Below are 22,482 nucleotides of genomic sequence, written 5' to 3'. Positions count from 1 at the left end.
AATTCAAAAGAAAAAAACTAGAGTGCAGCACATCACGCATGAACCTGGAAAACTTGGTAGCTATCTCTATCTCCTGCTAGTTGAGCCAGTTTTGCTTGATTAAAGACCTATTCAGAGTGGTAGTATTGTAGTATTACGCCATTAGGAGAGATAACAATGGTTGATAGATGCATTTGAGTGCTTATCCTTTTACACCATAATCAGTAATCCACAACAATTAATATCTTGCACCAGCGCACTCTTACTATTTGGTATTCATACCTTCAACCTCAGCGTTTTGACTCCTCTCGATGCAGCTTGCACTGCTGTCGCCTCAGTGCAGAAAAAATCCAAATGGGAGGGCTGCAAGCGACCTTGGGGTCTATACCACCTCGCTGCTGGAGCCTCTTGACTTCCAGTCACCGCAGCCACCGTCACTGCAGGTTCTAAACAAATGCTGAATCAGCTGCCTGCTTCTCCTCCGTGATCCATGCTGTACGGCTCACACCCACACCACCGGCCAGAAGCACTCAGCCGCGGAGCATGACAGGTGCTCTTTCTCCCTACAAATTAAGCACTGAGCTGAAACCACCATTGCCATTCACCACCACGCCTGATGTGAGGTGGCACTATCTATCCTCAATCTGAATGGTAGTACACTTTGTGAGACCCCGTCATTGACTCAAAATGCAAATGTTAAGTTCTTTGAAGGATAAATATAAAAATGAACATGGCAAGGAAGTGCAACTATTCCATACCATAAGAAGGATGTTCAACCTTTAAAGTTCCCTTAACAAATGTACATAACCTTGCCAGGCTAAACCAATTGTAACAGATGAATGGATGATAAAAGAGTATCCAAGGTTTGGTGGAATTGAACTGAGCCAGGAGGGCCCATCACTATTAATAAATATATGCACAATGGCAAGGTATCAATAGTGCACTAGGTGCAGTGGCAACAGCTATGTTTTCCCACAAAACCATGGGGAGAGGGCAAATACATTACCTGCATTAGGAAGCCATGGCATCATTGCAATGTCACTGTATATGCAACTGCCAAGATGTTTCCAAAGAACAAGTACAGATATAATGGTAAATAAGATAACCTTGCTTATGTCATAAAAATGTCTGTTTTATATATATATATATATATATATATATATATATATATATATATATATAGTTGAGAAAAGTGCATATTCACCAGAAACCAACACTCAATGCTTATTCCCAGGGTAGGTGGATCTAGCAGAAAAACAGTTCATACTCACAGAAATATTGTTAAGGAACACCAAGCGAAAGGTTATCTTACTCCTCATTTAGCTTAAAACAACTTAATCAGACAAGCACAGTGTACCTGGCATTCGTATCTGTAAGTAGCATGAGGGAGGGAGCTCCAACTTTCTCGAGTACAAGGAATGGAAGTCGGGACTATGAAAACATGAGAAAAGGACAGCTCTCTGATCTTGGAAAAATGCAATTACCTGAATCTCTCCAGGGCTGGAGTGAAGAGTGAAGCAGCCAACTTCCGCATTAACCTAGATGCTGGCAGTAGGGACCAGTGAACCCATAGCACTGGTTTCTAAACCTGCTGGAAGGAGACATCCTCTCTTCTCTTGCGCACAGCACATATACAAAACAAGTCATATAGGTAACGACCAGCATTCACGCCTCAGCAGTCCTCTCATAAGCCACAATGGGGTTCAAAAGGTCACTTAGCCAATCCACATGCTATCATACCTAATGCTACTAGATGACGTCACACTCATTCTCAACGTACATTACCACTACTAGACTATCTGCATGACTGTGCAAAGCATGAATGTGGCGAGCAAGTGTCAACGCACAACCTCTTGTTTAACTGCTGCAGTCCAGGTGGCAGCATACCCACATCCCTGCCTACAGGAGAACATGGAAAAACAACTCATTAGCAGATGGCATTTGCAGCAATGCAACCGTCCTCACTCCTTTCTGTATAGTAGCCATCATCACGCTTTGGTTGCACTGTGTAAATGTAATATCTTATATTTACGTTAACAGTTGCTGTAGTGATATATTAATATATTTAAGTGTATTAATTGTTGATGGTCTCTTGTTTGTTTCCACTACCGTGTAAGCGGGTGGGCCCAGCACTCACTGTGGATTGTTGGGGCTGATTGACGGTTGGGTGGAAGGAACAGTTAAGATTCATTCGATGTATGACGGAGGTTGTGAATAAAACCTGCTTTACACCGTTCCGTGTTATGTCATTGCTCCACGGAAATTGATGACGAGGATGAGGATATTTGGCGGTAATGAAGATTGATAACTGATCGGTAAAGTGCATACTTGTTACCGTACCAGGAGACTCACAGGTCTCACAGGTGCATTGTCCAAATGGGTCTGGGAAGTGGAGCTGGGGCAGTTTAAGGATGGACAGGGTGACAAAGTGGGACAGTGGGATTACTATCAGGGTGGTATACTTTCTTGGCGGGGGTCTTGGCATCTTACTCTGTCCTCTTCCTGGATCTCTGGGACCGCTTGTGGGGTGGTTCTCCTTCTGCAGGGGGTGGGGTGCTGGTGGCCTGTTGGTCCTGTGGCAGTGCCTCCTGTCCACTAGCGCCGGCGGAGGTGGTGTGCAGTTCTTGGTCCATGCTAGTGTCAGGGGCCCCTTGGAGTGCCACGGTGTCCCTCATGGTGTTCTGTATGTCCTTCAGCACCCCTACAAAGGCTTTCTGCCTTTGAAGTAGGCATACTTCAAAGGAAAGTATTTTTTGTTCACAAGATTCTGCCTTGAACAGGCCAGGCCCCAGACACACACCAGGGAGTTGGAGACTGCATTGTGAGAGGGCAGGCACAGCCCATTCAGGTGTAAGTGATCACTCATCCCTTCACTCTAGCACAGATGGCTCACCAGGATATGCAGGCTACACCCTAGATCCCTTTGTCTCTCTTTCTAGAGAGGATTCAGAAACAGCCCAACTGTCAAACTGACCCAGACAGGGAATTCACAAACAGGCAGAGTAACAGAATGGTTTAAGCAACAGAATGCCCACTTTGTAAAAGTGGCATTTTCAAACTAACAATCTAAAAACCAACTTCACTAAAGAAGTATTTTTAAATTGTGAGTTCAGAGACCCCAAACTCCACATTTCTATCTGCTCTCAAAGGGAATCTGCACTTTAAGGATATTTAAAAACAGCCACCTTGTTAACCTGTGAGAGAGACAGGCCTTGCAACAGTGAAAACTGAATTTGGCAGTATTTCACTGTTAGGACATTGGTACAGGGTGATCGGCCCTGCCAGAGCACAAGATGACCTGGGGCCAATCAGATCGAGCCCCTGGGGCACAATAGAGAGAATGCCATACAGACGTCAGCACGTCTCCGCGACAAACCCAGCAGAATGAATACCGGAAGGCAAAGACTACGAGCATGCCGACCTAAAAATTTGGGAAGGACACGGAGAAGATGCGGGAGGAGCCACAACACCCGGAATGGAGAGGAGACATGGGCAATAAGAAAAGGGACACTAACCAAAGTTACGGTGTGGCAGAACAACGATGTAAAGAGGACATCGAGGGAGAGCAAAGCACGGGCGAGAACGACAAAGCCCCACTTCTGGACTCAGTAGCCTGCCACGTTCCCGGAGGACAACCGTGCTATTTCAGAGAGGGAGAAAGAAGAGCGGAATAACCAAAATAAAGGGGGAGAAAGGGGTTTTACCTTAAAAAGGGAAGGGACAACTGTGAGACATGTTTGATTTTTTTTTAAAGTAGCAAGTAGCATGATTTTTGAAGCACCTTCCAAACTTAAGTGACTTTTCACAGAGTGGTCACATTTTTGCACTAAGACCCTCATTCCCCGCTCCATTATAGAGAGCATTAAAAAAATACTTACCCCAGAATATTAGACTTACCTTTTTTTTCCGCTCTGTCTTCTGTTTTGTCCTCACGCTCTGGGTTGGCGGTGCCCCGACTACGGGACCCACCTAAAAGAGACAAGAGGAGAAATAATGGAACAACAGACCAGAGAAGGAGAAAAAGAAGGAAGACAGAGAGACTAAAATAAGAACATAAAAAGCACTACTGAAAGAACACTAGTAGGGAGTGAAGAAATAAATAAAGGAAACAAAACAAACGTGCAAAACAGAATAAATGTTTATTGGGAATAAACACAAGCAACTTTTTATTTATTTTAGGAGACTCTAAAATCTAAGGAAGAGGCCTCTTTGGGGGTATTAGGGAACCTCCCTGAGTAACCCACAACAAAGTGGTGTCAAAAGTTGGATTTTTCCCCTATATGTAAATGGGACCATGGCAGGAAAAACCCACATTAGAAGATATGATCAGTCAACTCGCTGAGGGTCAAAGACATTTACAGTTAGTATGGGAAGAGCAGTTGAGAGAGGCTCAAAGTGATAGGGAGACGTTACAAACTGCCCTCAAAAGTCAGGCCACTATAATAGCAAATAACCAATTGGTCCATGAGACCGCAATACAAAAATTGACTGATACTATAGTTACTACACAAATACATCCGAATGTGCCTAGTTCCATGTTACAGAAGTCCCAGGAAGGCGAAGACCCGGATGCCTTCTTCACTAACTTCGAGAGGGTGGCCGCATCGGCTAATTGGCCACAGGAGAGATGGGGACAGTATGTGGCACCCCTATTAACTGGTACCTTACAAGCCGCATACCAAGCAGGTAATCTGGCCAGAACAACTCCATATGGAGACATCAAGAAGGCCGAGTATTATCAGATAAAGTTTTGAAAAACTAAGTGGATACCTATGGAAAATCCCAGGTGTTAGACCTGACAGCCTTAGGGTGGTCACCCCCAACTTTTTGCCTGCCTCCCTCCACTTTTTAAATACTGTTTTTGCTGGATTTTAGACTCTGCGCACTTTATCACTGCTAACCAGTGCTAAAGTGCATATGCTCTCTCCCTTTAAACATGGTAACCTTGGATCATACCTGATTGGACTATTTAATTTACTTATGAGTCCCTAGTAATGTGCACTATATGTGCCTGGGGCCTGTAGATTAAATGCTACTAGTGGGCCTGCAGCACTGGTTGTGCCACCCAGCCCCTTTACCTTGTCTCAGGCCTGCCATTGCAAGGCCTGTGTGTGCAGTTTCACTGTCACCTCGACTTGGCATTTAAAAGTACTTGCCAAGCCTAAACCTCCCCTTTCTCCACATATAAGTCACCCCTAATGTGTGCCCTAGGTAACCCCTAGAGCAGGGTGCAGGGTGCTGTGTGGGTGAAAGGCAGGACATGTACTGGTGTAGTTTACATGTCCTGGTAGTGTAAAACTCCTAAATTCGTTTTGCACTACTGTGAGGCCTGCTCCCTTCATAGGCTAACATTGGAGCTGCCCTCATACAGTATTGAAGTGGTAGCTGCTGATCTGAAAGGAGTAGGAAGGTCATATTTAGTATGGCCAGAATGGTAATACCAAATCCTGCTGACTGGTGAAGTTGGATTTAATATTACCATTCTAGAAATGGCACTTTTAGAAAGTGAGCATTTCTTTGCACTTAAATCTTTCTGTGCCTTACAATCCACGTCTGGCTGGGCTTAGTTGACAGCTCCTTGTGCATTCACTCAGACACACCCCAAACACAGGGTACTCAGCCTCACTTGCATACATCTGCATTTTGAATGGCTCTTCCTGGGCTGGGAGGGTGGAGGGCCTGCTCTCACACAAAGGACTGCCACACCCCCTACTGGGACCCTGGCAGACAGGATTGAACTGAAAGGGGACCTGGTGCACTCCTTAGCCACTCTTTGAAGTCTCCCCCACTTCAAAGGCACATTTGGGTATAAAACAGGGCCTCTGCCCTACCTCATCAGATACTTGATGGAGAAGAAACCTGAACCAGAACCTGCATCCTGCCAAGAAGAACTGCCTGGCTGCCTAAAGGACTCACCTGACTGCTTTCTCCAAAGGACTGCTGCCTTGCTGCTGCCCTGCTGCCTTGCTGAACTCTTGTCTAGCTGTAAAAGTGCTCTCCAAGGGCTTGGATAGAGCTTGCCTCCTGTTCCCTGAAGTCTCAGAACCAAAAAGACTTCTCTTTTTCATCTGGACTCTTCGTGCGTCGAAAATTTTGATGCACAACTTGCTCCACGGCGAGAAAAACGGCGCACACTGACGCTGATCGTCGATACGCCTTCGGGGCGACCGGAACTTCGATGCACGGCCTCGCAAGGACAACGCCGCCCGACTTCCAGAGGGGAAATCAACGCGACGCCTGCTGTGAGAGCGAAACTTCAATGCACAGCCCCGCGGAACGGCGCACAGCCGGAAAACAAGCAGGAGAATCCACGCACAGACCCCGGGACATCTGGTAATCCCACGACCCACAGAAAGAGACTGTCCGCGTGCCGGAAAACGATGCACGACTTCCCCGCGTGAAAAATAACGACGCAAGTCCTTGTGTGCTTGGGAGAAATCGACGCACACTCCATTTTTCCACGTATCTCTTCTTCTGCGGCCCTTTGCGGAGATTTTCCACTCCAAACCAGGTACTTTGTGCTTGAAAGAGACTTTGTTTGCTTTTTAAAGACTTAAGACACTTTATATCACTTTTTAGTGATATCTCTACAATTTCACATTGCATCTTTATTCATTTTGACCTGCAATTATCCAGATAAATATTATATATTTTTTGAAACACTGTGTGGTGTATTTTTGTGGTGTTACATGGTGTTATTGTATGATTTATTGCACAAATACTTTATACATTGCCTTCTAAGTTAAGCCTGACTGCTCGTGCCAAGCTACCAGAGGGTGGGCACAGGATAATTTTGGATTGTGTGTGACTTACCCTGACTAGAGTGAGGGTTCTTGCTTGGACAGAGGGTAACCTGACTGCCAACCAAAAACTCAATTTCTAACATTGGTGATCAGCGGTGAGGATAGGACTTGTATTTGTGCAGTGACATACAGTAGCTAAGTATTTCACTACCTACCCACAGTTGAAGGTCAACTTGATTTTTATCTCTTGTTTTGCAAATTAGTTTTCCTGACAATTTAAAAAAACGAAATGCTCACTCAACATGTATCTGACTGGGTCTCAAGTAGGAGACTTTGACCTAGCCCTGTTGGATACATATACTGTCAAACAGCTAAGAGGGTTCTGCAGGGTGATGAGAGTACCCACCCAAGGGGCCTCCAAAAAGGAGGACTTTCAAGTGGCGCTGAGGGCCTGGGCAGAAGCCCATTTAGAGGAGGATGATGAGGAAGAGGAGCCAGAAAAGGACCCCTCAGAGGATTTGTTGCTATCAGTGGATGATGTTACCACTGCAATTGTGCCCCCTTCCAGACCAGGGAGCAGTGTCTCTGTGCAAAGCCTGACCGCAGAGGAAAGGAGAGAAGAAAGGGAGTTCCAATTGCAAATGGCAAAACTGAAAATTGAGGCCCAACAGGAAGACAAGAGGGCAGAGAGAGAAGCCAAACAAGCTGGGGCTGAGAGAGAAGCCAAACAAGCTGAAGCTGAAAGAGCAGCCAAACAGGTGGAAGCTGAAAGAGCTTTGGATGAAAAAAAACTATTGTTGGCTCATGAACTGAGTCTCAAGGAGCTGGAGATCAAGGCGAGACAGTCTGAATCCAGCAATAATGGTGGCAGCATACAGACAGGACCTGCTGGAGAAAAGAAGGTTCGTATAACCAAAAATGTGGTGCCCAGTTTTGTGGTGGGAGATCACATAGATAAATGGTTAGCTGCTTATGAAGTTGCACTAAGGGCTCATGAGGTTCCTGAAGGGCAATGGGGGGTAGCTATGTGGGGTTATGTGCCACCACTGGGGAGGGACACACTTCTCACATTGGATCAACCTGATCAGAACACATACCCACTTCAGAAAGCCACTTTACTTGCCAAGTTTGGGCTGACCCCTGAGGGATACCGTCAGAGGTTCAGGGACAGCACCAAACAAACCACACAAACATGGGTAGATTTCTTTGACTTTTCCAGTAAGGCACTGAATGGATGGGTGCGGGGCAACAAAGTAGATAATTATAAAGGGTTATATGACTTGATTCTGAGAGAGCATATGCTCAATACTACTTATACAGAGTTGCGCCAGCACTTGGTAGATAGTAAGCTGACTGATCCCAGGAAGCTTGCTGAGGAGGCGGACCTCTGGGTTAGCACCAGAGTGTCCAAAAAGGTACCTGGGGGACACACCCACAAAGGTGGTCAGGGTTCCCAACAGAAGAAAGAGGGGGGAGATAAACTTACAGATAAGGAACTCTCCAAAGGCCCCCAAGAGAATTCCCAGGGAGGGGGTGGCAACCATTCCTTTTCCAGACTTGGGAAAAAGCCAGGGACTTATGATAAATCAGGGAGATCCAACCCCAAATGCTTAGAGTGCTACCAATATGGTCACTATAAAGGCGACCCCCAGTGCTCCAAGAGGGCACCGTCCACTACTGGACAGACACCTGGGTTGACTAGTGTAGCGCTCGGGGGGAGATGGACCCAGATAGCTTTGGGGAGCAGGTAGAGATTTCCCTAGTGTCCCTGGGAGAAGGAGAAATGGTGCCCAAAGCCCACATGCCCCAAAATACTTCCAAGTACAGGCAGTGGGTTACCATTGATGGGAAAAAGGTGGAGGCTCTGCGTGACACAGGAGCCAGTATGACTACTATCAAGAGTCAGCTGGTGTCAACAGAGCAGATAGTCCCTAATACATTCCACCAGGTCATAGTCGCTGACAATCGTGAGAGTCACCTACCGGTGGATCTGGTTCCCTTTGAGTGGGGGGGGGGTTCTGGTACTCTGAAAGTAGCTGTGAGTCCTGCCATGCCTGCAGATTGTCTGTTAGGCAATGATCTTGAGCATACTGCTTGGAAAGAATTAGAGCTCAGATCTCACCTGGAGATGTTAGGGTTACCTGAGTGGGTCTGCATGACCACACGGTCCATGGCTGACCGAGAGGGAAGTCAAGGGCGTCTGGAGCCTGAACAATGGCCCAGAGAACTGCCAAGAGGAGGGGCAAGGGACGCGGGAAACCGGTCCCAGAAGTTCCTGCAGTAGTTGACGGGGCTCCTGAGGAGGAGGCTCCCGAACCTACTGGGGAAGACATTGCCACCCTAGGTGATCTACCTGAGCTTGCTGGCTGGCAAGCTGAGGGTGGACCCACCAGGGAGGAATTCTGCAAGGCGCAGAAAGAATGTCCCACTCTAGAGGGTCTGAGGAATCAAGCCTCAACCCAGGCAGCAGGTGAAGCCTCTGGCGATCACCACCTATATTGGGAGAATGATCTCCTCTACAGTGAGCCTAAGGTTCCGGCCATTGGGGCAGCGCGTGCGCTGGTGGTCCCCCAGTGTTACCGAACCTTCCTACTAGGTCTGGCTCACGACATTTCCCTGGCAGGACATTTGGGGCAAGACAAGACCTTTGCCAGGCTTGTCACCCACTTTTATTGGCCCAGAATAAGGACAAACTCAGATACGTTCTGTAGATCTTGTCCTACCTGCCAGGCCAGTGGTAAAACAGGAAAAAGGGTTAAGACCCCCCTGATTCCACTTCCTGTCGTTGGCACCCCCTTTGAAAGGGTGGGCATCGATGTTGTTGGTCCATTGGACCCCAAAACTGCCCTAGGCAACAGGTTCATCCTGGTTTTGGTGGACCATGCCACCCGTTACCCAGAGGCAATCCCTCTGAGGACCGTAACTGCACCGGTAGTGACCAGAACTCTGATGGGGATATTTACCCGTGTGGGATTCGCAAAGGAGATAGTGTCTGACAGAGGCACTAACTTCATGTCTGCATACATGAAGGCTATGTGGGATGCGTGTGGTGTAACCTACAAGTTCACCACACCCTATCACCCCCAATCTAATGGTCTTGTGGAGAGATTCAACAAGACCTTGAAAGGCATGATTGGTGGCCTCCCTGAGGCCCTGAGGCGTAAGTGGGACATCCTCTTACCATGCCTTCTCTTTGCTTACAGAGAGGTACCCCAGAAGGGGATAGGGTTCAGTCCCTTTGAGCTTCTCTATGGGTACCCTGTCAGGGGACCCTTAAGCATTGTCAAGGAGGGGTTGGAGAAAGCTCCAAAGGCACCCCCTCAGGATGTGGTCAGCTACATATTGGCCCTCCGCAACCAGATGACCCGCTTCTGGAAAGAGGCCAAAAGTAACCTTGAGGCCAGTCAAGAGGTAATGAAACGCTGGTATGACCAGAAGGCCACCCTGGTAGAGTTTCAACCTGGAGACAAAGTGTGGGTAATGGAGCCAGTAGAGCCTAGAGCTCTCCAGGACCGCTGGACTGGCCCATTTGAAGTAAAGGAGCGGAAAGGGGAGGCCACTTACCTAGTGGACCTCCAAACCCCTAGGAACCCCCTAAGGGTGCTCCATGTCAACCGACTGAAGCCTCATTTTGAGTGAGAGGTCTGAAATCAACATGCTTCTGGTCACAGATGAAGGAATGGAAGAGGAGAGTGAACCTCTCCCGACCTCCTCTCTCCCCAAGAAGGTGATGGGTCAGTGAAAGGTGTCATTCTCTCTGACTCCCTGACTCTAAACCAAAGAGGAGACTGCTATGAGCTGTTGGAGCAGTTCTCCCCCCTGTTCTCCCTTACTTCTGGACTGACCCACCTCTGTGTTCATGACACTGACACAGGTGACAGTCTCCCTGTGAAGAACAAAATTTACAGGTTATCGGATAAGGTGAAGGCCAGCATCAAGGAGGAGGTCTCCAAGATGTTAGCTTTAAGGGTTATCGAGAAATCCAGTAGTCCCTGGGCCAGCCCGGTGGTGTTGGTCCCTAAGGCTACTGCCCCAGGTGCGAAGCCAAAACTCCGGTTCTGTGTGGACTACCGGGGTCTCAACTCAGTCACACGGACTGATGCTCACCCCATCCCCTGAGCTGATGAGCTCGTTGAAAGACTGGGCGCTGCCAAGTTCCTGAGTACGTTTGATCTTACTTCAGGGTACTGGCAGATCGCCCTGACTGAGGGGGCTAAAGAGAGATCCGCATTTTTCACACCTGATGGCCATTACCAGTTCCGGGTGATGCCATTTGGGTTGAAAAATACACCCGCTACCTTCCAACGGTTGGTTAACGGGGTCCTAGCTGGCAAGGATGCCTTCTGTGCAGCCTACCTGGACAACATAGCTGTCTACAGTTCCAGCTGGGAGGAACACCTGCTTCACCTCAAGGAGGTGCTTCAGGCCCTGCAACAGGCAGGCCTGACCATCAAGGCTAGTAAGTGCCAGATTGGGCAGGGTTCCGTGGTGCACTTGGGACACCTAGTGGGTGGTGGCAAGGTGCAGCCACTCCAGGCCAAGATTGAAACTATCAAGGCCTGACAAACACCTAGAACACAGACTGAGGTGAGAGCCTTTTTAGGCCTCACAGGATACTACCGCAGATTTGTCAAGGGCTATGGCACCATTGTGTCACCCTTGACAGAACTCACATCCAAGAAACAACCTAGGTTGGTGAATTGGACAGAGGCTTGTCAGAAAGCCTTTGACTCTCTAAAGGAAGCCATGTGCACGGCCCCCGTGCTCAAGGCCCCTGACTACTCCCAGGAATTTATTGTGCAGACAGACACTTCAGAGCATGGGATATGGGCGGTCCTAGCACAGCTAAATGAGGAGGGCCTAGACCAACCAGTAGTCTTTATTAGCAGAAGGCTATTACCACGGGAGCAGAGGTGGAGTGCTATTGAGAAAGAAGCTTTTGCTGTGGTCTGGGCACTGAAGAAGCTGAGGCCATACCTGTTTGGGACTCACTTCCGGGTTCAAACAGACCAAAGGCTCCTCAGATGGCTCATGCAGATGAGGGGTGAAAATCCTAAACTCTTGAGGTGGTCCATTTCCCTACAGGGGATGGACTTTACGGTGGAGCATCGCCCAGGGGTTGACCACGCCAATGCTGATGGTCTCTCCAGATACTTCCGCCTTAGTGATGAGAGCTCCCAGGAGGTCAGGTGGCTCTCCCCACTTTCAGCTGGGGGGGACACATGTTAGACCTGACAGCCTTAGGGTGGTCACCCCTAACTTTTTGCCTGCCTCCCTCCACTTTTTGGACACTGTTTTTGCTGGATTTTAGACTCTGCGCACTTTATCACTGCTAACCAGTGCTAAAGTGCATATGCTCTCTCCCTTTAAACATGGTAACCTTGGATCATACCTGATTGAACTATTTAATTTACTTATAAGTCCCTAGTAATGTGCACTATATGTGCCTGGGGCCTGTAGATTAAATGCTACTAGTGGGCCTGCAGCACTGGTTGTGCCGCCCACTCAAGTAGCCCCTTTACCTTGTCTCAGGCCTGCCATTGCAAGGCCTGTGTGTGCAGTTTCACTGTCACCACGACTTGGCATTTAAAAGTACTTGCCAAGCCTAAACCTCCCCTTTCTCCACATATAAGTCACCCCTAATGTGTGCCCTAGGTAACCCCTAGAGCAGGGTGCTGTGTGGGTGAAAGGCAGGACATGTACCGGTGTAGTTTACATCCTGGTAGTGTAAAACTCCTAAATTCGTTTTGCACTTCTGTGAGGCCTGCTCCCTTCATAGGCTAACATTGGAGCTGCCCTCATACAGTATTGAAGTGGTAGCTGCTGATCTGAAAGGAGTAGGAAGGTCATATTTAGTATGGCCAGAATGGTAATACCAAATCCTGCTGACTGGTGAAGTTGGATTCAATATTACCATTCTAGAAATGCCACTTTTAGAAAGTGAGCATTTCTTTGCACTTAAATCTTTCTGTGCCTTACAATCCACGTCTGGCTGGGCTTAGTTGACAGCTCCTTGTGCATTCACTCAGACACACCCCAAACACAGGGTACTCAGCCTCACTTGCATACATCTGCATTTTGAATGGCTCTTCCTGGGCTGGGAGGGTGGAGGGCCTGCCCTCACACAAAGGACTGCCACACCCCCTACTGGGACCCTGGCAGACAGGATTGAACTGAAAGGGGACCTGGTGCACTTCTTAGCCACTCTTTGAAGTCTCCCCCACTTCAAAGGCACATTTGGGTATAAAACAGGGCCTCTGCCCTACCTCATCAGACACTTGCTGGAGAAGAAACCTGAACCAGAACCTGCATCCTGCCAAAAAGAACTGCCTGGCTGCCTAAAGGACTCACCTGACTGCTTTCTCCAAAGGACTGCTGCCTTGCTGCTGCCCTGCTGCCTTGCTGAACTCTTGTCTGGCTGTAAAAGTGCTCTCCAAGGGCTTGGATAGAGCTTGCCTCCTGTTACCTGAAGTCTCAGGACCAAAAAGTCTTCTCTTTTTCATCTGGACTCTTCGTGCGTCGAATATTTCGACGCACAGCTTGCTCCACGGCGACCGTAACTTTGACGCACGGCCTCGCAAGGACAACGCCGCCCGACTTCTAGAGGGGAAATCGACGCGACGCCTGCCGTGAGAGCGAAACTTCGATGCACAGCCCTGCGGAACGACGCGCAGCCGGAAAACAAGCAGGAGAATCCACGCACAGACCCCGGGACATCTGGTAATCCCGCGACCCACAGAAAGAGACTGTCCGCGCGTCGGAAAACGATGCACTACTTCCCCACGTGAAAAATAACGACGCAAGTCCGTGTGTGCTGGGGAGAAATCGACGCACACACCATTTTTCCACGTATCTCTTCTTCTGTGGCCCTTTGCGGAGATTTTCCACTCCAAACCAGCTACTTTGTGCTTGAAAGAGACTTTGGGGGTCATTCCAACCCTGGCGGTCGGTGATAAAGCGGCGGCCAACCCGCCAACAGGCAGGCGGTCCAAAATATGGAATTCTGACCCTGGCGGGAACCGCCAACACAGCCCGCCACTTTAACACTCCGACCGCCATGGCGGGACAGACAAACAGCGCGGCGGTCACCGCCAACAGACAGGCGGCAGACAATGTACCGCCCACCCTATCACAACTCACCAATCCGCCACCTTTTCCGGGGCGGGAGCCCAGCCGATAAAAACACGGCGGAAACAGACTACGAACAGGAAAACGCTCACCTCTACACACTCCACGAGGAAGGAGGACAGCATGGAACCCGAATTAAACATCCTACCAGCTATTGTCTACCTGCTCATCTACCAGGAGTACGAACGCCGGCGCAGACGACAACGGTGAGTACTGCACCTACGACACAGGGGAGGGGGGAGGAGGAAAGCTTACGGGAACACACATGCGCCATACACCAACCCCCCCACCCCAAATACCTACACCCCAATGCAGAGCAACAAGTCAGAGTGACACCCCCCAAACCCACCGGAATAATGCAACGACACAATTAAAATGATCTATAAAATATATGTATAAATAGCTCCATTGAAGGTATGGGAAATATGCAATATGAAAGATACAAAATAAGGAATGAACATAGTCAAAAATATATACATAGGCAATAAGTCCTGCCCATTCTGTCAAAGTTCCATAGTCCGTGGGCCAATGTGCACAAACACATGGGCAAAGCCCACACAGAAGACCAGATACCATTGGAGAGAACACTGCAATCAGACTGCTGATCAAACTACAGGCACCTCAGGGGGAAGGGAAGAGGGGGGCACCTCAGCCACATGAGTCCACGACGCCAGATCCACGAGGGGCCTCCATGCCCACTGTCCCATCCTGGGGAGTGCAAAGCCACAGTCTCACAAGTCTCTACAGTGGGTGTCTTGCCCACTGCTCCATCCTGGGAAGTGCCAAGCCACAGTCCATCAGATGGATTACCGACTCCACTGTTAATGGAGGAGGCATGGTGCCCAGAGTGCTTCGTGAAGCCCTGCTCGACACAGAACCGGCACTGTCAATGGGCCAGCGGTGCTTGAGACGGCGTTGCCCAGCGGAGCTTGAGACGGCGGTGGCCAGCGGAGCGGTGCTTGACAGGAAGGGCCCAGCAGAGTGCTGCTTGACAGGAAGGGCCCAGCGGAGCGGTGCTTGAGAGGAAGGGCCCAGCGGAGCGGTGCTTGAGATGAAGGGCCCAGCGGAGCGGAGCTTGACAGGAAGGCCCCAGCGGAGTGGTGCTTGACAGGAAGGGCCCAGCGGAGCGGTGCTTGAGACGGCGGTGGCCAGCGGAGCGGTGCTTGAGATGAAGGGCCCAGCGGAGCGGGGCTTGAGATGAAGGGCCCAGCGGAGCGGTACTTGACAGGAAGGGCCCAGCGGAACGGTGCTTGACAGGAAGGCCCCAGCGGAGCGGTGCTTGAGATGAAGGGCCCAGCGGAGCAGTGCTTGAGATGAAGGGCCCAGCGGAGCGGTGCTTGAGATGAAGGGCCCAGCGGAGCGGTGCTTGACAGGAAGGGCCCAGTGGAGCGGTGCTTGACAGGAAGGCCCCAGCGGAGCGGTGCTTGAGATGAAGGGCCCAGCGGAGCGGTGCTTGAGATGAAGGGCCTAGCGGAGCGGTGCTTGAGAGGAAGAGCCCAGCGGAGCGGTGCTTGAGATGAAGGGCCCAGCGGAGCGGTGCTTGACAGGAAGGGCCCAGCGGAGCGGTGCTTGACAGGAAGGCCCCAGCGGAGTGGTGCTTGAGATGAAGGGCCCAGCGGAGCGGTGCTTGACAGGAAGGCCCCAGCGGAGCGGTGCTTGAGATGAAGGGCCCAGCGGAGCGGTTCTTGTCACGGCGGGCCCCTGTTCAGCGGTTCTTGTCACGGCGGGGCCCTGTTCAGCGGTTCTTGTCACGGCGGGCCCCTGTTCAGCAGTGGTTCTCACGGCGGGGCCCTGTTCAGAGGTTCTTCTCATGGCGGGGCCCTGTTCAGTGGTGCTTCTCCCGGCGGGGCCCTGTTCAGCGGTTCTTCTCACGGTGGCCCCCTGTTCAGCGGTTCTTCTCACGGCGGGGCCCTGTTCAGCGGTTCTTCTCACGGCGGGGCCCTGTTCAGCGGTGCTTCTCCCGGCGGGGCCCTGTTCAGCAGTTCTTCTCATGGTGGCCCCCTGTTCAGCGGTTCTTCTCACGGCGGGGCCCTGTTCAGCGGTTCTTCTCACGGCGGGGCCCTGTTTAGCAGTTCTTCTCACGTCGGGGCCCTGTTCAGCGGTGCTTCTCACGGCGGGGCCCTGTTCAGCGGTTCTTCTCACGGCGGGGCCCTGTTCAGCGGTTCTTCTCACGGCGGGGCCCTGTTCAGCGGTGCTTCTCCCGGCGGGGCCCTGTTCAGCGGTTCTTCTCACGGCGGGGCCCTGTTCAGCGGTGCTTCTCCCGGCGGGGCCCTGTTCAGCAGTGCTTGTCCTGTGTTTCTAGGGAGCCAGACATGGCCAAGACTTCCCGCTCAGTCGCCATCCGACTTTGCGGTCGCGGGGCCCTCCTGTGATGGAGTCCTGGGCCCATGGGTGTCGTCCGTCAGAACTGGAATGGGGCTGGTGGGGCCCTCCTGGGCAGCTCGCCTGCTGCCTGACTTCTCCGCCCTGCTGCCCTTGCCCTCCTTCGCTGAAGCTCTGTGGCCCTTGCCTCCCTTTGATGATGTGGCAGATGACGGGGCAAGGCTACTGTCCTTGGTGGCAGCCGTCTCAGGCTTGTCGCGCCGGCCCTTAGTTTTTTTTGTCCTCTTCCCAGGGGGTGGGCTGGCTGTCCCCTTGCTGCTGGCCGATGTTCCTGCCCTAGGAGCTGGTGGACTCCAATAGCCCTGCACTATGGTCACAGTAGATGCAGGGCTGGTGGTGGCTGAGGTGCTTTTTTTACTCTTACCAGATGGAGGGGGTGGGTCAGTGGTTGGAACGAGGTCAAGGTTGGAAAGGAAAAGCACTTTGGAAGGACAGGGACGGGTAGGTGTAGTGGCTATGGGAGTGAAGGAAGAGAATGTGGTTGTAGGAGAGTCAAGTGTGCTGTCTTTGGGTGCAGGTGCTTGTGACGGAGGCTGTCGTGAGGTGGATGGCTGTTGGGTGGGTGGCTGCCTGCGTTTGTGTGGTTTGGAAGAGGGGGTGACAGACACACTGGGAGAGGACACAGGGGACGTGTAAATGGCAGTGGGGGTGGTGACTGCACGTGTGCGGACTGTAATGGAGGGTGTGCTGGTGATGGAAGCACTGGCTGATGGTGGTGTGCATGCAGGTGTGAGTGGAGACGTCACAGGGAGGGAGGAGGGAGATGAGGAGGTGGGGGACACAGAGGTGGTAGTGACTGTTGGCATGTCTGCATCTGGATGTTGCTTGGGTGAATGCTTGTGGGATCTGTGGTGCTTATGTCTGGATGAGCTGCCCTTGGGTGTAGAGGTGTGTGCAGGCTGGTCTGATGGTGTGGATGGGATAGGCAGAGGAACAGGAGACTGGGACTGGGTGGAGGGAGTCAGAAGAGGGAGGCTGGAGACAGGGACAATGGCTGCCGTCAGTGCTGAGACCAGAGTGTTGAACGATCGCTGATGGGCAGCCTGACCCGAATGAATGCCCTCCAGGTATGCATTGCTCCGATGCACCTCCCTTTCTACACCCTGGATGGCATTCAAAAGGGTAGACTGCCAAACAATGAGCGTCCTGAGGAGGTCAATGGCCTCCTCACTGAGGGCAGCAGGGGTAACTGGGGCAGGGCCTGAGGTGCCTGGGGCGAAGGAGATACCCGCCTTCCTGGGCGAGTGGGTACGGAGCGAAGGCTGAGCGGCTGCTGGGAGGGCGGGGCTGGTGCGCTGGGTGGCGGCTGTACCTGTTGTGGCGGTGGGCACGGATGTTGCCGCCACCACAAGGGAGCTCCCTTCCGAGGACGTGTCGGTGTCGCTGACGTCTCCACGGTTCCCCGTTGTGGAGCTCCACTCGCCCTCCGTCTCACTGGTGTACTCGGAGTCTGTTGCATGGCCCTCCGGGGCCATGTGAGATGCAGCTCCCTCGTGCGCCGATGCCACTTCTCCTCCGCCTGATGATGCTAATGCACACATGAACAGGAAGACAAAGAAAATGGGGGGGGGAGAAATTAAGACAGGTTGAGTGCATGCATTGTCAACACCGTTGTCGGAGAGGACAGACACAGAAGCCCCCTGCACTAGACCGCGCAATCGGGGTACACTACTCAGTTATTGTGACTAGGCCTACAGGTCTATGGACGACAAATGCACACATGGGTGAGGCCGGACCATGGATAGCTGTACTTGGCACCCTACAGAGGAGGGGGGTGGGGGCACAGGGCCGTGTCTAATGGAGGGGCCTAGCCTACAGAATGCGCCCTGGCCTAGAGATAGCCACAGCCCTCCTCCCCCACCCAGACACCTTCACTGCGCGCAAAGATAGCAGAATGTGCTGATACTCACCCCCTTGTGTCTGCTGTGATGTCCTCACGCGCCCATCCAAATCGGGGTAGGCCACCGCCAGGATCCGGGACATCAGGGGGGTCAATTGGCGGCTGGCACCCCTCCTACGTTGAGAGGCCATCCCCAGCAGAGACTCGGCGGTCTTTCTGGTCCCGCGGCGGATGTCCTCCCACCTCTTTCGGCAGTGGGTGCCCTGTCTGTTGTGGACCCCCAGGGCCCGGACGTCCTTGGCGATGGCACGCCAAATGTCGATCTTCTGATGGGCGCTGACCTATGTGACATGGACAGGGTGGTAAAGGAAATCTCATCAGTTTTCTGCCTGGTCAATGTGAGTGGCCCCCCCCTCCCCAACCTTGCCATGTGGCACATGCTCTCATCTTTCGTGCGTTGCACTCCTCATTCGCTCCCCTCCCCACCATCTTACATACACCCCACTCAACACAGGCATAGCCCATTCAACGTGCACCCTGTGTACTAACCTGTTGGTCTGGAGGACCATAGAGTAGCGCATACTGGGGGAGGACCCCATCAACAAGTTTCTCCAATTCTTCGGAAGTGAAGGCAGGGGCCCTTTCCCCAGTCGCAGCAGTCATTGTATCTCCCAGACCGAGGTCACAGCAGCACTTGCAGTATCGGTCCTCTCCTGTGGATGATCAGGTCTCGAGTGATTAATAAGATAGAAAATGGTGGTCACGCCCGCGGCGGTGCGTACCGCCGCGGTGCGTACCGTGACCGCAGGCGCCCATCCTCATTGGCTACTGAAACCCATAGGGTGCAATGTTAACCAATGCGGCTTAGCACCGCGGTCTTCGACCGCCTACCGCCACGGTGTGCCACGCCAGCGCATTGACCTCACATCCCACTGTCACACTTCACAGGTCAGGCAGCTGCCATTTCAAGGGCCCACATGGCATAATTTCTACTGCGTCACACAGGCCTAGGCCTTGCATTGCCACTCATACAAGTCTTTCAATGCATAGCGATTCGTGTACTGTGCAAGCTGTGTGAACGAAACTGTGGGTTGCTTGACTCTGTGCTCCATGTTGTCCTTCCTAGGCACCGTCCGCTGGGACTTGCGAGGAGAAGGATGAATCCTCCCGTGTACCGACCGCTGGTGGACCTGTCGACAATGGAAGAACGACATATCATACTTACATACAGGCTTGACAGAGCAACTATACATGAACTATGTGCCCAGCTGGAGCCAGACCTGATGTCCCCCATCCGCCAACCCACAGGGATTCCCCCTCTGGTGCAGGTTCTGTCAGTACTCCATTTTTTGGCAAGTGGGTCTTTTCAGACAACAGTGGCCATATCATCTGGAATGTCTCAGCCTATGTTTTCTAAGGTTTTGTCCAGAGTGTTGTCTGCCCTGATGAAATACATGCAGAGCTACATTATTTTCCCTGAGGTGGGCGATTTGGCTACAGTGAAGGGTGATTTCTATGCCCTTGGACATATCCCCAACATCATTGGTGCCATTGATGGGACTCATGTGGCTTTGGTTCCCCCCAAAGAAAGTGAGCAGGTGTACAGAAACAGAAAAAGTTATCATTCGATGAATGTCCAGGTGGTCTGTTTGGCTGACCAGTACATCTCCCATGTAAATGCCAAGTTCCCTGGGTCAGTGCATGACGCGTATGTCATGCGAAATAGCAGCATCCCTTATGTGATGGAACAGCTACAGAGACACCGTGTGTGGCTAATTGGTGACTCTGGTTACCCCAACCTGTCGTGGCTACTGACCCCAGTGAGGAATCCCAGGACAAGGGCAGAGGAACGGTAAAATGAGGCCCATGGGCGAACTAGGAGGATCATAGAAAGGACCTTCGGGGTCCTGAAGGCCAGGTTTAGGTGCCTGCATATGACAGGGGGATCCCTAATGTACTCACCAAAGAAGGTGTGCCATATCATCGTATCCTGCTGTATGCTTCACAATCTTGCTTTGCGACGCCAGGTGCCTTTTCTGCAGGAGGATGGTCCAGATGGTGGTGTTGTAGCAGCTGTGGAGCCTGTGGAGAGTGAAGAGGAGGAAGACGACGGGGACAACACGGACAACAGGGATACAGTCATACAACAATATTTTCAGTAGCACACAGGTAAGAATCACCCCCCCATTTTACATTTACTTAAGGCCTCATGCGTCTCCACTGTCTGTGTTTCCCCCCAGTTCCTGTTAACTGATTTGTGACTTTCCCTTCCCTTTTCAGAGCTGTATGACCCACTGCGTGACTTCTGCTTTGTTTGCCCGTGGACTAAAGCTTATTGAAATTGGTATGTTGTCATCACAAAGTAACTGGACATTATTGCACCGTTATGTGTAATACATTTGTTAAGAATACAAGCAGACTCTTGTTATTTTAAGTGGAATAAGTGATTTATTTTAAGTGCTACATATAGGTCCATGATTGTAAAACGGTGATGGGTGGGGGTGGAGTAATGTCCATGGCAGAGTCCAGTTCTCAGTCGCACAGGTGCATTGTCCATATGCCTGTGGAAGGATGGAGCAGGGGCAGTTAAAGGTTGGACAGGGTGACAATGTGGGACAGTGGGATGACATCAGGGGGTATCTTAGGCTGGCGGGGGTCTTGCAATCCTACTCTGTCTTCTTGTGAGATCTCAGGTTCCGCTTGCGGGGTGGTTCTTCTTCTGCAGGAGGTGGGGTTCTGGTGGCCTGTTGTTGTGTGCGGGCCTCCTGTCCACTAGCGCCGGCGGAGGTGGTAGGCTGTTCCTGGCCTGGGCTAGTGACAGGGGCCCTTTGGGGTGCCACATGGTCCCGCAATGTGGTGACTATCTGGGTAAGGGCCACGACGATGGTCCCCATTGCGGAACCGATGTTCCTCAGTTCCTCTCTGAACCCCATGTACCGTTCCTCCTGCAGTGCCTGGATCTCCTGGAACCGGGCCAGTACCGTCGCCATCGTCTCCTGGGAGTGGTGGTAAGCTCCCATGATGGAGGAGAGGGCCTCTTGGAGAGTCAGCTCCCTGGGCCTGTCCCCCCCCTGTCGCACAGCAGCCCTCCCAGTTCCCCTGTGTTCCTGGGCCTCTGTCCCCTGGACGGTGTGCCCACTACCACTGCCCCCAGGTCCCTGTTGTTGTTGGGGTGGTGGGTCAACCTGGGTGCCCTGTAGTGGTGGACACACCGCTGATTGACGTGTCCTGGAAACAGAGGCATGGGCACGCTGGGTGGGAGCTGTGCTGGTGTTCCCAGAGGGGGTTGGGTCTGGTGTAGCCTGTGGCTGTCTATGGGGAACCGACTGTCCAGAGGTCCCCGATGGGCCGGACTGGTCATCTGGGTCCAGGGAGACAGAGCTGCTGTCATCGCTGGGGGCCTCTTCTGGGGGTGGGATGGACATCTCTGGACCCTCCGTGGCGGTGTGGTGGCGTTCGGGTCCTGCAGGGGTATAAAGGTATGGTTATTGCTTCTGTGTGTGGCATTTCGTGTGATGGGTGGGTGTCCGTGTACCCAAGTGCAGGCATTCCCTTGTGGGGGCTTTTGTGAGGGTGGCTTGAGGGGGTGATGTGTGTGTGCAGTGGGCATGCTTTGGTGATGGGTGTCCATGCTTTGTGGTCGCATGCAGGGCTTGGTGTTGGGATGGGTGGGTTGTGATGGTGAGCCATTTGCAAGGAGTTGGTGTGATGGGGGTGGGGTTGAGGGTGGGGGTATGATTTGGCATGCAGGTGGGGTGGGGGTGGGAAGCAGTAGTGAAGATTTGACTTACCAGAGTCCATTCCTCCGCCTACTCCTGCGAGGCCCTCAGGATGCAGGATGTGCAAGACTTCCTCCTCCCATGCTGTAAATTCTGGGGGAGTACGTGGGGGTCCGCCGCCAGTCTTCTGCACCGCAATGTTGTGCCTTGATACCATGGAACGCACCTTCCCCTGTAGGTCGTTCCAGCGCTTCCTTATGTTATCCCGATTGCGTGGATGCTGTCCCACCGCGTTGACCCTGTCCACTATCCTTTGCCATAGCTCCATCTTCCTGGCAATGGTGGTGTGCTGCACCTGTGCCCCGAAGAGCTGGGGCTCTACACGGACTATTTCCTCCACCATGACCCTGAGTTCTGCGTCAGTGAACCTGGGGTGTCTTTGGGGTGCCATGGGGCACCCCATGGGTGTGGATGAGGTGTGGGTGATGGTGTTGTGCGCCTCTGTGTTGTGGGATTGTTTATTCTGTGCTCTCTCTCTAGCCTTCGTCAATAATTTTGGGTCGTAGGGGTTTGTGGGTGATGTGGGTGTGTGTTTTATATTGTGTTGGGTATGTGGGAGTGGTGTTAGTATGTGTATCAGGTGTGTGTGTTTCAAACTGACCAATGTGGCTGAGTTTTCTATGTGTGTGTG

The sequence above is a fragment of the Pleurodeles waltl genome, chromosome 1_2 (assembly GCF_031143425.1).
Source record: "Pleurodeles waltl isolate 20211129_DDA chromosome 1_2, aPleWal1.hap1.20221129, whole genome shotgun sequence".
In the NCBI taxonomy this organism is placed as follows: Eukaryota; Metazoa; Chordata; class Amphibia; order Caudata; family Salamandridae; genus Pleurodeles; species Pleurodeles waltl.
The sequence above is the reverse complement of the archived record's forward strand: the minus strand, read 5'-3'. Positions refer to the sequence as shown.